Source organism: Schistocerca gregaria, chromosome X (genome assembly GCF_023897955.1).
Source record: "Schistocerca gregaria isolate iqSchGreg1 chromosome X, iqSchGreg1.2, whole genome shotgun sequence".
In the NCBI taxonomy this organism is placed as follows: domain Eukaryota; kingdom Metazoa; phylum Arthropoda; class Insecta; order Orthoptera; family Acrididae; genus Schistocerca; species Schistocerca gregaria.
Genome location: NC_064931.1, coordinates 233,888,294 through 233,905,399, shown reverse-complemented (window position 1 = coordinate 233,905,399; position 17,106 = coordinate 233,888,294). Strand labels below are relative to the sequence as shown.

At 42.3% G+C, this 17,106-nt stretch overlaps 1 protein-coding gene across 3 annotated transcripts in view; it reads left to right on the top strand.

Annotated features, from left to right (window-relative positions):
* Positions 1–17,106, top strand: part of LOC126298806 (tubulin beta chain-like) — a 131,364-nt gene that overhangs the window by 70,852 nt on the left and 43,406 nt on the right. The window lies entirely within an intron of this gene.

Below are 17,106 nucleotides of genomic sequence, written 5' to 3'. Positions count from 1 at the left end.
CTGAAAACTAATACAATGTGGTCCAGATTAAATAAAAAGAGGGCAAATATTGTTAATGAAGTGCGAAATCCATTGACTTATAGCGCACTGCAACGTGGCGGACGGCAGCTTCATGAAAGTCATATAACCTCCCCACCACTTTAGTCGCATACATTATTAGCACTGGAATACCCGTGACAGTAAAGTGTCATAGGCTCGACGCATACGAACGAGTCAGCAATGTGCTCGCAACGTCAGATATTGTTTCGGTACATGCAGGGCCACACAATACCGGTAATCCCGCAGTAATAGTAGTTTGTATGGCAACGGGTATGGACGTAGGCAGAAGAAAGCCGATAGATAATGCTCTCCCCTGGGATCAAGTAATTTGTTATAGGTATTTCACGTTTTTAACACGTACAGTCATAGACATAGAAACTGGAAGCCTTCCGATCGCCACCGAGACAAAGTTCGAGTCGTTCACTTAAGGTGGCCAATAAAACTGACCGCCTCTGACAATGCTAAGTCCGGCCATCTGCACAATATGGCAACGCTTTAAGATGCGGAAGTTTCAGGAGCAAGAGTTCTGTTCTTACGAGACACTCTGCGGTTGCGTTAGCCCGTGGGCTAGTGGTAATCGTCGTGCATTCTAAACTTACAGTCGTCTAAAGTTATGAACGTCAAAGATAATTCGCATCACAATCCGCCCACTTGTAATAACAAATACTTTCAGAAACAATTACGCCCGACAGCTCGTGGTTGCGTCGCTATCAATGCAGCTTACGCTCGAGCGTTTCCTTACAATGCATCAGCCACCGGCCACCAGCCAGACGCCACCCGCCGCCTGAAATTGGCCGCCGCCCAGGTGAACGCGCCGCGACGCTGTCGGTGTAGGTATCAACTGTGATTTTCGAATTTGAAGTTCTAGTTATCATCTTGCAGTTAAGCATTGGCTTTTGCACTTTTCAAAGTCATGAACTACTGTTAAGCAATGTAAAATTAGGTCGCAAGTGGAAAGAGGTGGAACATCTGCAATACAGTACTCACTTTTGGTGTAACAGAGGGGTGAATGCAGAAGAGGCAGCTCTAAATATTTGAACTGTATGTGGAGCGAGTGCTTTTGGGAAGTATACGCCAGCAAAAGATATTCTTGTTTCAACAAAGATCTTTCTAGCATGATTGATTTTCCACATTAAGAAAGCCTCGACTACTGATAAAGTGAAGAATTACCATGTAACCACCATGCGACATTTGCATTAAACAGGCAATCTTCAGAAGTTTGGTATAGGAATCCTGCATGCTCTAATTCGAACCAACAGAAATCAACGAAGTGACTATTATTGCAGTTTTGCTTGAACATCATCAGGTCGCTCATTGCGCATTCCTGTGCAATACTATTACTGGTGACGAGTTATGATGCCTTTTATCGTTAACTTCCTGACAAGAAATGAAAGGCTGAGCCCCCCCAAAAAGAAAAACTCGAGAAAAGAGTAGTGTGAACGTAATATTTTCCATCTGGTAGCTCAAAAAGTGCAGTTTGCACTACGAATTCTTCCCCAAGGGTGTGCCCATCACAGCTGGAATTCGTTGCCAACAATTCAGACACCTTTCGGTTGCAGTGTAAGAAATTCGACTGACAAAATATAACCACATGTGCTAATGCATGATAACGCACTCTGTTGATTTGAGAAACAAAGCTATCCAGGAGATTGATAGGGAAGTCATTTCTCAGGAACTTGTATCGATGGGGAAGTCATCTCTCAAGCACTTGTCCCTCTCATGGTATACTCGTAAAATTCTGCCTTTCCCGCTCTTGATCGATCAACTGTCAAGGCAGTTCTTTCCTAGACGAAAACGCTTTTTAAATTACACTGATTTAATAAGTTTGTTAGAACCAGTAGGTTTCTACAGGCGTAGAATTTGTAAACTACTTTAGCGTTGTCATACTGTTAAAGGATATACTGTTGCTGTATAACTGCGTTTTCCATTACTTTATTGAACACAACTGTAGTCATCAAAGAGAAATTAAATATTCACTTAATTAATACAAATTAAATTCAACTTACTACGGAAACATCACGACGGCAGTCTATCTTGATAAAGCATTATATGCCTGTAAGACGACTGTGCCTATTTTAACACGAATTACTAGATTACCGACTTTTGACTTCGAAAAGGTCTCTATTTACTTCGTCTTGTATCATACTCAAATATTATGAAAATGCGGCGGATCGTAGATAGAATTATGTTTTCACAGCAACAAAAAATGTCGGCAGAAAACGAGAGTGACATGAATTTTTCAATACCATAAGGTTTTCGCTCTTACACTAAGGGGCACTGAAAGTAGCAGGACGAATTTTCTCGAGCATAATATAAAGTGAATTTAGCGGGATAGTTCTGTGCCATCACGGAAGTAACTCGTCTGTCACAGAGTTGCCAAACATATTGTGTTGCCAAGTTTGTTACACTGTCAGGAAGAATACCAGCTGATGTGTTCTGTGAGTGTCATCGGAAGTGACTATAGCTTCGTTTCAAAATTGTGGTTCGCAAGGGCTGGAATATGCTCATATTTCAATGAGTCTTATTCGCATTTCTTTAGCTAGGCTTAGTTGCTAGAGTGGAATTACCTGTAATACATCTTTGCACTGAGTGGAAAGGAAACGTCATAAATTAATAACTGCGACGATTATGTGTGTTTCACTGTCTTAATCGCATCGAAACCTTGAAAGCGTAATCACCAGACGCGATTCACAATTTTGGAGTTTCTCCAGTGGTTGAGTTGACAACGTATCTTCGCTATACTATATTCTTATTGAGATCACTGTCAGTGGCACATCTGCCAGAAGACAGGCATGACCTGGCTGCTTCTTGTCAGCTTTTCTGGCGTATATTCTCCCGCTGCTCGAAACGTGAAGACTTAAGGTGTATTCGAATATTCCATATGGCGAAAATCTGATCTCTCTTCTTCCAGCTCTAACATTCAAAACACAGTTGCAATAAGCGGCAGGAAAGCGCCTGTGAACCAACAATTAAAAATGCAGTCATAATTAGTGGAATCTGACAAACCCCCCCCCCCCCACCCCCCCTGTCATCTGATAATTGTGAAAAACGTTTTTCATCTGCACAGCACCACAGTATGAACTCAAGGGTTTCGCACGATTCCTGTACTTAATTTCGTTGTGATCATTTTCAATTATAGGAGAGGAAGAGCAAAACCATCTGATTTAAAATATACTTTTCCAGCGGGATTGTAATGTTTGGCTACACTTCCAGTGTGGTATCAAGAATGTGACCAATCACTCACTGCTGTAGTAATACGCTAGGACAGAAAGAAGCAGGTTTCCCACAAAGTAAACGAAGAGAGACCCTGTCGCTGTCACTTATTAAACATGAATGGTTCAGAAAATTTCAAAAATATCTAGTGAAATGAGGAGGTTAATGCAACTCCAGTCCGTCATTATCACTGAGTCGCCAAACATTTTCCGAATATCACTGAAGATTGTGTGTGTGTGTGTGTGTGTGTGTGTGTGTGTGTGTGTGTGTCCTTTGGGACATGTCCGAAATAACGGACGCTACACATTTGCATATGCAGGGTTTATCAGGAGGAATAGTAGATATTTTAGAAGGTAGTGGTATAGACGAATTGCATAAAGAATTCCATACAAATGTGTCCATTTTTAATTGAGTACAGAGACACAGCTGTTAGTACGTAACCCTAAAAAACTCAAAGCAAATGTAATTGAGGACGTTTAAAGTTCATTTTCAAAAATTCTCCCCCAACTTCAATCCACTTTTGACTTCACTTGATAGTACCAAGTGTAGCTCTTCTGAGGTCGTCTTTGCTTTCTTTTATGAGGGCTGCACTATTCTTAATCCGAACGAGCAAATCGGCTCTTAAGTTCACTTTTACTTTGTAGTTTCCACCTTTTAACCATCCCCACAGGCAAAAATCAAAACAAATAAGGTCTTGGGACCTCAGTAGCCAAGGAAAGTGGCCATATCTACTGATCCATCTTCTTGGAAACGTTAGGTTTGGATTATCACCTGACGACTAGAATGTGCAGGAGCCCCGTCATGCTGGAGGAACATAAGCATACTTGCAGCAAACGGAACCTCTTCCAATAATGCTGGAATCTCATTTTCAAGGAAGTGTAGACAACGGAGTCTTGTAAGGACCAACAAATGAAACGGATATGCATTCACCCCATCTGTATGTACTCAATAAATATTGGACACATGTTGTATGGCATTTTTCTGCGATTTATCTGTACTACCACCTCCTACAATATTTACTTTATCTCCTGAAACATACTGTATAATTATTCAGGTCTCGACGGGACATAGAAAGTTTTCAGTGCTAGACGCATTTCATCTTCCAAAACCTCGCCGGAATACAGAGTAGCTGCGGGCGAATGGAATGATCGATGGATTTGGGGAGAGGGGGGGGAGGGGAGAGGGTACCACGCATGTGGCAAAGATGATTTTCGTCCGACGAGGAGCGTGTATAGATAGGTCCTGCAGGTATTTTGGACGTTGGCCCGATAGTGCAATGGTCAGCGCTTCTGCCTAGGCAGCAGGAGATCCAGGTTCGGAACCCGGGCGGTCATGCATTTTCATCTGCCGCCGCTGCTGTATGTCAACACCCTGTGACTGTGTGGAGGTCTGTCCTTCGATATTTAAGATGCAATTGTTTATTTTTTTCCCCAGGCGATTTAGTGATTTGCGAACATTTGTCTTGCCATCAATGTAACGGGACTTCAACGGTTTTCATTCCTTAGTCATTGCTTTGTGATGGCGCCAACCCATGTCATATACAGGCGAATCAGATTGTGGCGCATATTTAGTCAAGTAATGAATCGTAAGAGTACCAGCATTTACGACCAGTCGAAGCAGGAAGCAGCTTGATCACTTAACCAAGTGCAACATAGAGTACCTGTTTACTGAGTCATTTCAGCTGCATAGGTGATAATATTTGTCAAGCAATTCACTTTAGAATTAATGTAGTACCTGCACGATTATCTCTGCAGTCATACTGCATCATTAGTAACTCGTGAATGGAGTACTACGTTCGTTAAATTAGATTACTCAAGGTGATGCCAAATAAAGAGAAGCGACGACGCCACCACACTATCTTTATTCACGTAGGTAGTCAGCGCTAGATTATGTGCGCCACCATTAAGCAGTAACACCATACATCCACTGCAACCCGCACCATTATCATGCAGTTGTTACTCGCAGTGATTACAAGTTGCTGATATTCGTCAAGAATAGCGTAAAGTGCCTCGTGAATGTGAAGTTCCATTGGTATTACTGTTATTTAGGACTGTCTCTGTCCTACGCGTAAGAGGTTACCCAGAGAAGGCAAGAGTCCACGTATTGTCTCAAGTTGTTTCAGTTCGATATTAATGTAGTTCCCGATGGTTTCACACTAACCGGTTCTTTTGGCTATTGGTATACTCATATGGGAATTATCGAAGTGTGATTCCTAGAACGCTCAACTACCTTAATGACACCTCATTTTGGATTGAATATGACTAGGAAAGCGACGTTAATTTGACGTTTCCGTCCGTCTCCTGACGACTTACGAATTAAGTCTGAAGTGCACTCAAAGTTGTTGTCTGCTGCATGAATTCTGTAAGGTATTGTGCCAGATGGCAGTATTGCTGAATACATAAATGAGCAAATATCTTCATAGCTCTAGGGAAACTCTTCTTCGTTGCATTTTTTTCCCATATCGTAATTAGCACAGTAACATAAGGCTTATTCTGTTTAACTTGATGCCCACAAATCCTTATACAGGGCGTTACAAAAAGGTACGGCCAAACTTTCAGGAAACATTTCTCACACACAAAGAAAGAAAATATGTTATGTGGACATGTGTCCGGAAACGCTTACTTTCCATGTTAGAGCTCATTTTATTACTTCTCTTCAAATCACATTAATCATGGAATGGAAACACACAGCAACAGAACGTGCCAGCGTGATTTCAAACACTTTGTTACAGCAAATGTTCAAAATGTCCTCCGTTAGCGAGGATACATGCGTGCATCCACCCTCCGTCGCATGGAATCCCTGATGCGCTGATGCAGCCCTGGAGAATGGCGTATTGTATCACAGCCGTCCACAATACGAGCACGAAGAGTCTCTATATTTGGTACCGGGGTTGCGTAGACAAGAGCTTTAAAATGCCCCCATAAATGAGTCAAGAGGGTTGAGGTCAGGAGAGCGGTGAGGCCATGGAATTGGTCCGCCTCTACCAATCCGTCGGTCACCGAATCTGTTGTTGAGAAGCGTACGAACACTTAGACTGAAATGTGCAGGAGCTCCATCGTACATGAACCACATGTTGTGTCGTACTTGTAAAGGCACATGTTCTAGCAGCACAGGTAGAGTATCCCGTATGAAATAATGATAACGTGATTCATTGAGCGTAGGTGGAAGTACATACTGACGAAACTAAAATGAGCTGTAACATAGAAATTAAGCGTTTCCGGACACATGTCCACATAACATCTTTTCTTTGTGTGTGAGGAATGTTTCCTGAAAGTTTGACCGTACCTTTTTGTAACACCCTGTATAAGAATCTGCGGGCGGTAATAATGTATGAAACAGACTGTTGGACAAAAACTGGAGAGCTCCCTGCTTTTTGCGTTTCCGATAGGGTCTACGATAAGACTCTGGTGCCATATTATGCTTCAGAACACTTCATACTAAAACAAAAGCTATGGCATGAGAAGAGGAAATGACTTACATGCTTCTCAGAAACTTTAGTTTTTTGTGTTTTTCTCACTTCATACTAAAACAAGGGCGTTGATATGAGAGGAGGAAATGAAATATACTCTTCCAAGACTTAATCGTTCCTTGTGTGTTACTACTGCGTGCATGAAAGCTCTGCAGTTAATTTTTGTGTATTGGATAAATTTGATAACACCTCACATTACTTTGGGAGAAGGTTCCTATTTTCTTGGAATTCAAATAGTGGAGATTCCCTCACTGGTAATATTCTGATGACTAATGACATGATACCCGTTCCAATTGCTCCATGGCACCTGTGAGTAGAGTCTCACGCTGGTTACTATAAGAACATGCAGGCAGTGATGTCCGCCCACTGCAGTCAGAGCCAAGGTGATTTCTTTCTTTATGGCGAAGCGTCTGCTGCAGTGTCCACGCTCAGGTAACATAAACAAATGGCTGTGGCACTGGGCACAGCTAATCGCTGTACTTATCGCGAGCCGCGACAAGAGCGCACTGTATCTGCCAACGATATTATGGAGCTAATACATCTTACTTACTTAATATGCAAGAAATGGGTTGGGTAAAAATTCCGTTTGCAGTAACTAGCCACTGTCTTAAAATACTTTACAGTTATATTTGACGCAGTATTTATTGTTGCTTGTGTCTCTAATTTTAATAGTATTGATTCACATTGTGCGTATGCACGCACGCGCACATACTGATTCCATTGATAGTGACGACTGCTGTCTGTTGAAAAACACATGCGCCAATCAATTTCTCAGTTGGCGTCGAGTGGATGAGATTTTTCATTTACTTTGCATTGTAAGAATTGTGAGGAGGAGACTGAAAGTAAATGGAGTTGTACGCTAAAGAGCTGCGACAAAGCAAAGCTTGCCCGATTATCACACAATTGTCCACATGGGTTTTGTGGACGAGTATACTTTCAGTAACCAACCCAGCCACCATCCATACGTAAGATTTCTCTAAGGCGTCAGGGCATTGATTCCTTAAAGGTCCTCGAGAGTTTAGCGTGATGGTTTACTTCCCACCATACGTCTTCTATATTAATCCAAAGGTCGCTTGAATTTGTAGGTCCACATAGCAATGACTTCGTTACCTCTGCCCACATATTCTCTATCTGGTTGATCGTGGAACAAACAACAGCTTTATCCTCTCTTGGCCCTGAAATCAATCTTGCACTGCACTGCACTGCTCTGCTCTGCTCTGCTCTGATTGATGGGGCTGTGGTCCTGTAAATAAACTGTTATCTCGTTACTTCAGATATTTATATAAGGGATTTGTAATAAGTAAATTGTATTAGTATTTTCCATAGTTTTTAATAATGCAGGCCTTGTCATAGATAAGAAATCTATGTTCAACAGTCCGATTAGGAATGTGGTTTACCGAATCAATCATGTGATGAGTCGTAGTCGGAAATCCACATTAAGATTGTCTGGCTGAATCCGATTAGAACTATCTGGTATCTAACTGAAACTACAGGAATTGGATAATTTGAACGTCTGTATAGCATCAACGATGCGCACATAAATTCCTTTGGTGGAGTAACAGGTAGCAACTGTCTAGGAAATGTGTTCATATTCTTCGGCATGTAGCATTTTTTAAATGCAATAAGGGAAGCACACAACCCGACACCGTCTGTTAGCTCAATGAGCTTGGCTGAAAATATTTGGTTTCAAAGGTTTCAACGCAAGCAAACATGAACTGTGCAAGTAAATTCAACTTTACCTCAGGTGGTACGCAGCCCACCCGTCGACAGACGGCAACTGAACTTTCGGATTCTGGGGAGTCCAGGCTAGCACGACAGAGAATCTCGGAGATCTCTGCTAAACTTCCCTACAAGCAGAAAACATTCATTGGAACGCTAAATATCAATACACTGATCCAAGTAGGAAAACATAATCTCACATAAGAATTCGACCGACAAAAACTTCTCATCCTTGCTCTTCAAGAAACATTACTGATAATGAAATTTTGCATTACGGAAACTATCGCCTCTTAAAGAGCAAAACACAGCAAAAGATAACAAAGATAACAAAAGGCTCACCAACCTTCGGCATGGCATTTCTCATACACAGATCCGTTATCAACTCTGTCAAAGAAATCACACCCACTGACAATCGGCTTATCACTATGCGCATCCAGAGCGCCAACAAAAATATATATTCATCAGTGCACATACCCCCACCAACATCGAAAATAAGAAAAACCCCAAAAATGTCGAAATTCAGGAACACTCGAAAAAACCATGAGCAAAATTCACCAAGAACGTGAAAAGGCTAATGCGATGCTTCAACGCTAAATTTGTGTCAGCAAAAACCTATAGAAAAATCATTGATAGAAATTCTACACATCGAAACACTAAAACCAACAGCACACGTGTGATTGACATTTGCCAACAATTCAAACTCAAAATGGTGTCTGCCCACTTTAGGAAAAAATCAGCTCCGAGGTAACATCATTGCCTACCAGTTGCAAGCTGCTTTCGTTCGCGTTTAGAGACTTGCTGAAAGCCATATTTTTCATTCTTTTCTACCAGAACTGCAAGCAGACAGAGAAACTGAATAAGACAATCGCAAGGCAACGCTCCAGCAAATTTTCACTAAACCAGTGTAGTTTGAAGAGCATTTTCGTCTAGAAATGAACTGCCTTGACTGTTGATCGATCAAGAGCAGGAAAGGTAAAATTTTACGAGTATACAATCAGAGTGACGAGTGCCTGAGAGATGACTTCCCTATCAATCTTCTGGATAGTTTTGTTCCTAAAAATGGTTCAAATGACTCTATGGAACTTAACTTCTGAGGTCATCAGTCCCCTAGACTTAGAACTACTTAAACCTAACTAACCTAAGGAAATCACACACATCCACGCCCGAGGCAGGATTAGTACCTGCGACCGTAGCGGTCGCACGGTTCCAGACTGTAGCGCCTAGTACCGCTCGGCCACTCCGGCTGGTTTGTTCCTAAGATCAACAGAGTGTGTTATCATGCATTAACACACGTGATGTAGTGTTGTCGGTCGATTTTCTTACACTGCGACCGAAAGGAGTCTCAATTGTTGGCAACAAATTCCAGCTGTGATGGACACATCCTTGGGGAAGAACTCGTAGTGCAAACTGCACTTTTTGAGCTAGCAGATGGAAAATATTACGTTCACACTACTCTTTTCTCGAGTTTTTCTTTTGGGGGCGCTCAGCCTTTCATTTCTTGTCAGGAAGTTAACGATAAAAGGCATCATAACTCGTCACCAGTAACAGTATTGCACAGGAATGCGCAATGAGCGACCTGATGATGTTCAAGCAAAACTGCAATAATAGTCACTTCGTTGATTTCTGTTGGTTCGAATTAGAGCATGCAGGATTCCTATACCAAACTTCTGAAGATTGCCTGTTTAATGCAAATGTCGCATGGTGGTTACATGGTAATTCTTCACTTTATCAGTAGTCGAGGCTTTCTTAATGTGGAAAATCAATCATGCTAGAAAGATCTTTGTTGAAACAAGAATATCTTTTGCTGGCGTATACTTCCCAAAAGCTCTCGCTCCACATACAGTTCAAATATTTCGAGCTGCCTCTTCTGCATTCACCCCTCTGTTACACCAAAAGTAAGCATTGTGTTGCAGATGTTCCACCTCTTTCCACTTGCGACCTAATTTTACATTGCTTAACAGTAGTTCATGACTTTGAAAAGTGCAAAAGCCAATGCTTAACTGCAAGATGATAACTAGAACTTCAAATTCGAAAATCACAGTTGATACCTACACCGACAGCGTCGCGGCGCGTTCACCTGGGCGGCGGCCAATTTCAGGCGGCGGGTGGCGTCTGGCTGGTGGCCGGTGGCTGATGCATTGTAAGGAAACGCTCGAGCGTAAGCTGCACTGATAGCGACGCAACCACGAGCTGTCGGGCGTAATTGTTTCTGAAAGTATTTGTTATTACAAGTGGGTAGAATGTGATGCGAATTATCTTCGATGTTCAATCTTAGAACGTTGCCATATTGTACAGATGGCCGGACGTAGCTTTGTCAGAGGCGGACGGTTTTATTGGTCACCTTAAGTGAACGACTCGGACTTAGTCGATGTGGCGGCCGTCTGGCGGTCAGTTTTATTGTCTAAGACTGTACATTCTAGTACTCGATGATACTCCCAAAATCGTTAAACGATGCAAACTTGAAACAGTTGGACTCTCGTACTACTATTTGCAATGTTTACCCAATATTTCATGGTATTTCTGCACCGATTCGAATTGCACATCCAAGCCGAATACATATATGGGTGTTTGAGTTACAAACACGAGGTTACCTCCCAATTGTTCCATAAGAACTGCAGCTTCGTGGTATGGCTCCACTACCTGAAGGGTACTACTGAAAAACTTAGAGTTGGCATACGAACATGAAAATGTCAGATACTGAGATACGTGACAACGGAACAGAATAGCATCTACAATAGCTTGGTAAAGGTAAGGCATCTGGACCAGAAGTGAAACCTGTAAGATTCTACACAGACGATGCGAAAGAACGTGCTTTCCAGTACAAGCAGCAATTCATCAAGTCGCTGGAGCAACGAATGGTACGTAGCAATTGTAAAAAAGCGATAGTCGTTCCAGTTTTCAAGAAGGGTCCTAAGACAGATGGACATAATTATAGGAAGGAAGGAAGGAAGGAAGGAAGAAAGGAAGAAAGATTGTGTTTAACGTCCCGTCATTAGAAACGGACCACAAGCTCGGATTGTCTCAAGGACGGGAGTGGAAATCGGCAGTGCCCTTTCGAGGGAACTATCCCGGCATTTGCTTGGAGCGATTTAGGGAAATCTCAGAAAACCAAAATCTGGATGGCCGGACGTGGGTTTGAATAGTCGTACTCCCGAATGAGTGTACAGTGTGCTAACAATTGCACCTCCTCCCTCGGTACATAATTATAGGACTATACCACTGATGTCAATCTGTTATAGAATTATGAAACATGATTTATGCTCTCGTATTATGACGTTTTGGAGAACGAAAAGCGCCATAAAACTAAACATGAATTTCGCAAAGAGAGATTTGTGAAACTCGGCTCGCTCTGTCGCTCCATGAGATCCCTAGTGCTCAGGTTTATGCCTTGTTCCTAGACTTCAGGAAGGCATTTCACACCGTCCCGAACTGTCGTCCAGAGAAAAAAATAAGAGCTTATCGAGTATCCCGAGTATCGTACCAGATTTACTACTCCATTGACGGCTTCCTTACCGAGAGAACACCACTTTGCTCTTAATTTAACAAAATAGATGTAATTTCAGGAGAACCTAAGAGAGTATAAAAGAACCATTACTTTTAATAATATATTAGATGATACAGCAGAAAATGGCAGAAGCTTCATAATATTGTTTGCAGGTGATATTGTTTCGCAACCGGCAGCGGTGGTCTCGCGGTTCTAGGCGCTCAGACCGGAATCGCGCGACTGCTACGGACGCAGGAATCGAATCCTCGGGCATGGATGTGTGTGATGTCCTTACGTTAGTTAGGTTTAAGTAGTTCTAAGTTCTAGGGGACTGATGACCACAGATGTTAGGTCCCATAGTGCTCAGAGCCATTTGAACCATTTTATTGTTTCCCACAAGGAAGTAGTAATGCAAGAAGGTAGTAGCTATTTGCAAAAGAACTTGCAGAGGATTGATGAATAGTGCAGAGAAAGGCAGTTCACCCAGAGCGTAAATAAATGTAACATACTGCTCACACATCGCAGAAGTAAACTAGCGTGGAAATGCCCCACTGATGACAAATTTTTAGAAGTCGTATCAACCGTAAAATATCTCAGAGTAAACGTCCAGAGCGACCTTACGTGAAATGACCACGTAAAATAGCAGATGTCGGACAGACTCATTGGAAGGGTCTCAAGGAGACATCTACGAAATAAGTAGCTTACAAAACATTAGGTCAACTAACTGTTCAGTACAGTTCCTCACTCTGGAACACCTACAAGGTAGGACTAATAGTAGAGATCGGAGCGTTTAGTCACAGGATATTTCGCTTAGAGCACAAGCTTTACAGAGATGAATAAACACTACCAGGCGCTGTAAGAGGGACATCGTGAACTACTACGTGGTTTAGTATCGAAATTCCGAGGGTCGGGTACGAGAATAGATTCGCGGCCCTTCTTTTCCTGTCGTAACAGGAGCTTAATAGGAGTCTCTTTATTTGGCACATTTTTGCTTTGGTAATTTGATTATACTTTGGACCAATTCTCCCTTTTGCCCCCCCCCCCCCCCCCCACACCCGCCCCTTCTGGCCTTCTTGTTCCCAACAACGACGGAAATTTCGTGGAAGGCCACAGCTGATTGCGACTGATTTGAAAAACGTTCTGGGCAGTTCGATCGAATGATTCGCCCATCCATCAGACATTTTGGGGACATAATCGAGAGATCCGTTCGTGCACAAAATCCTACGCCGGCAATACTTTCGCAATTATGGACGGCTACAGAGGTAGCATGGCTTTTATTTCTGAGGTGATTTCCAACGACTTGCTGAGTCCATGCCACGTCTCGCTACTGTGCTACACCGGCCAATAGGTGGTCCGTCATGATGTTAGGAGGTATCTCCTGACTTGTCAACTCAGCGTATGAAGCACCACACTTCTGAGAAAACATAAGATAATGCGGAAAGAATTAAGAACTACCAACACACTGTCTGGTTCCATCCTACACGCTGAGGCTGAATCGCTACCTTTGTCATGTACTGCATTAGGATTTTCGTACGCACAGACGTGATTGCTACGATAACTGAAGATCCCATCACTTGTAAATTAGCCTTATCAGCGCCAACAACTGACAATGCACGAACACAGCACACTGCCGAGACGTGGGTTGACAAAGATCTTCTTCTATGGATGTTTTCGGGATTTAAGCCTTTCACCCACTGAAAGTAATGCGTTCACAGGAGATTGCGATGCTGAATGTTACAGGTGAGGTAACTCCTTTGCCTTCGGTCAGTCTGTGTATTAGCTTTTGTCCAAAATATGAACAACGCGTTCTAGCTCAGAGCTCCATATGTCTTGGAGTCTGTCAATGTTACAAACCCTTCTTTCCAATGTGCCTTTCTCTCAAAAGCACCGTGTAAATGTATTTACACACGGTAACTGCCTCTTGAGATACCTTTAAGTATGATGCTGAAGTGCTGCGCAGCATTTCCATTCCGCTAGGCCGTATATGCAGTGCATGTCGCTTATCTCTCTCACCGAATAAAACTTTTGTGACGTTATGGGTGTTATTAACATAAACAAAACAACAAAAGACAAGCTCAAAAGAAATGACGAGACCACCTGTAACGAAGAATGCAAGTAAAAATGTAAGTCTGAGGTGCATTACATAACATGGAATTCCTCTCGGCACTCCCGAATGACATTTTCGACCCATTTTCATATGGGATTCTTGTAATGAGTTGGTGACAGGAACACAGTCGTTCACTTACGGACACAATTTACACATGCCATGTATATATGTTGTCATATATTAAATAGATGTTATTAATGTAAGTAATACGCAACTCTTAAAAATGGAATACATCTGCATCCATACTCCGCAAGCCACCTGACGGTGTGTGGCGGAGGGTACCTTGAGTACCTCTATCGGTTTTCCCTTCTGTTCCAGTCTCGTATTGTTCGTGGAAAGGAGGACTGTCGGTATGCTTCTGTGTGGGTTCTAATCTCTCTGATTTTATCCTCATGGTCTTCTCGCGAGATATACGTAGGAGGGAGCAACATACTGCTTGACTCTTCGGTGAAGGTATGTTCTCGAAACTTTAAAAAAGCCCGTACCGAGCTTCTGAGCGTCTCTCCTGCAGAGTCTTCCACTGGAGTTTATCTATCATCTCCGTAACGCTTTCGCGATTGCTAAATGATCCTGTAACGAAGCGCGCTGTTCTCCGTTTGACCTACTCTATCTCTTCTATCAACCCTATCTGGTACGGATCCCACACTGCTGAGCAGTATTCAACAGTGGGCGAACAAGCGTACTGTAACCTACTTCCTTTGTTTTCGGACTGCATTTCCTTAGGATTCTTCCAATTAATCTGTCTGGTATCTGCTTTACCGACGATCAACTTTATATGATCATTCCATTTTAAATCACTCCTAATGCGTACTCCCCGATAATTTATGGAATTAACTGGTTCCAGTTGCTGACCTGCTATTTTGTAGCTAAATGATAAGGGATCTATCTTTCTATGTATTCGCAGCAATTTACACTTGTCTATATTGAGATTCAGTTGCCATTCCGTGCACCATGCTTCAATTCGCTGCAGATCCTCCTGCATTTCAGTACAATTTTCCATTGTTAAAACGTCTCGATACACCACAGCAAAAAGCCTCAGTGTACTTCAGAAGTCATCCACAAGGTCATTTATGTATATTGTGAACAGCAACGGTCCTATGACACTCCCTGCGGCACACCTGAAATAACTCTTACTTCGGAAGAATTCTCTCCATTGAGAATGACATGCTGCGCTCTGTTATCTAGGAACTCTTCAATCCAATCACACAATTGGTCTGATAGTCCATATGCTCTTACTTTGTTCATTAAACGACTGTGTGGAACTGTATCGAACACCTTGCGGAAGTCAAGAAACACGGCATCTACCTGTGAACCCTTGTCTATGGCCCTCTGAGTCTCGTAGACGAATAGCGCGAGCTGGGTTTCACACGACCGTCTTTTTCGAAATCCATGCTGATTCCTACAGAGTAGATTTCTAGTCTCCAGAAAAGTCATTATACTCGAACATAATACGTGTTCCAAAATTCTACAACTGATCGACGTTAGAGATATAGGTCTATGGTTCTGCACATCTGTTCGACGTCCCTTCTTGAAAACGGGGATGACCTGTGCCCTTTTCCAATCTTTTGGAACGTTTCGCTCTTCTAGAGAGCTACGGTACACCGCTGCAAGAATGGGGCCCAAGTTCCTTTGCGTACTCTGTAAAATCGAACTGGTATGCCATCAAGTCCAGCGGCCTTTCCTCTTTTGATCGATTTTAATTGTTTCTCTATCCCTCTGTCATCTATTTAGATATCTACCATTTTGTCGTCTGTGCGACAATCTAGAGAAGGAACTACAGTGCTGTCTTCCTCTGTGAAACAGCTTTGGAAAAGACATTAAGTATTTCGGCCTTTAGTCTGTCCTCCTCTGTTTCAGGACCATTTTGGTCAGAGTGTCTGGAAATTTTGTTTTGATCCACCTACCGCTTTGACGTAAGACAATTTCTTAGAAACTTAGAAACTTCCAAGATTTGTAGAAGGGAGCGAGAACATAATAATTTGAATAGGAACCCATGTTCGGAAGCGTACCGTTTCCTTTCACGGCAGCTTCAGTTTACATGTGTAAGGCGTCCACGTCTGCTGAGGGAAAGCAGTCTAAGTTGCTTCTCCTTGTATGCAATATTGTAGACAGGATGACGTGGACTACCAGTTGTTGAGTCGCATGCAAAGTATAATTTAAGAGACCCCTGTAGAGACAATAGATGATCTGCTCTCATGAGTTCTGGGCGCTGCACTAGAAACTGAAGATACGGCATGTGGGATGGCGAGGGTGTACCACAACATGTTTCGTAAGTAAACTATCTGTAACAAAGTTTTTGGTCGCCATATCGAGCCACTGTTGTAATGCATCAGTACTGTCGTGTGCGTATAGTACGCAGAGTTCTTTTTTGTTTTAGAATAATATAAAAACGTAATGTTAAAGTGTCAATACAAACAATTGGGATTATAAATGGATGTTCAGCTATATTTCCTTTCCAATTGTACTGCGTCGCTCCTAATTAAATTCCTCGAGGAGAAGTGGACACGTCAAACATCTGAACAGAAACTGTCAGAATGTTATCTGCTCACTCCCCTCTAAAAGTCCTAGAAGCTTGTAACAGAAATCCCAGAACACCTTGTATTTCATGAAGTTTTCCGTGCTTTTTGAGTTACACATTGATAGCATTCATAGAATCATTACAAAGAGAGAAGATTTTTAAGTAGATAACTATAGTCCAGTTGTGTGTTCTTCGGAAATGGAGTAACAAACATTTCAAGTATGGGAAATTTAGAACATTGTCAAATAAGAAATTCACAGTTTAAGTCTCTATCTGCTCTATTAAAACATACTGCGGGTAAAAGAACGTTACTACGGTGGAGGGCAGTCAGCCTCAACGAAAAAGTAATGATGCATGCTACTGAAACAATGCCACAACCGTAGAAGATAGCAGAACAGTATACTATAGATCTGTGTAACGGATATAAATGATGCGTAATTTTCAATAATCGTCTCTCGCACGCACTCCACCGTATACTTGTTTCGTTTCTGGATTATGCTAAGTACTCAACTCTGCGTGACATGGTATCTCGTTATTTCTGGTGTCATTTGTGAACT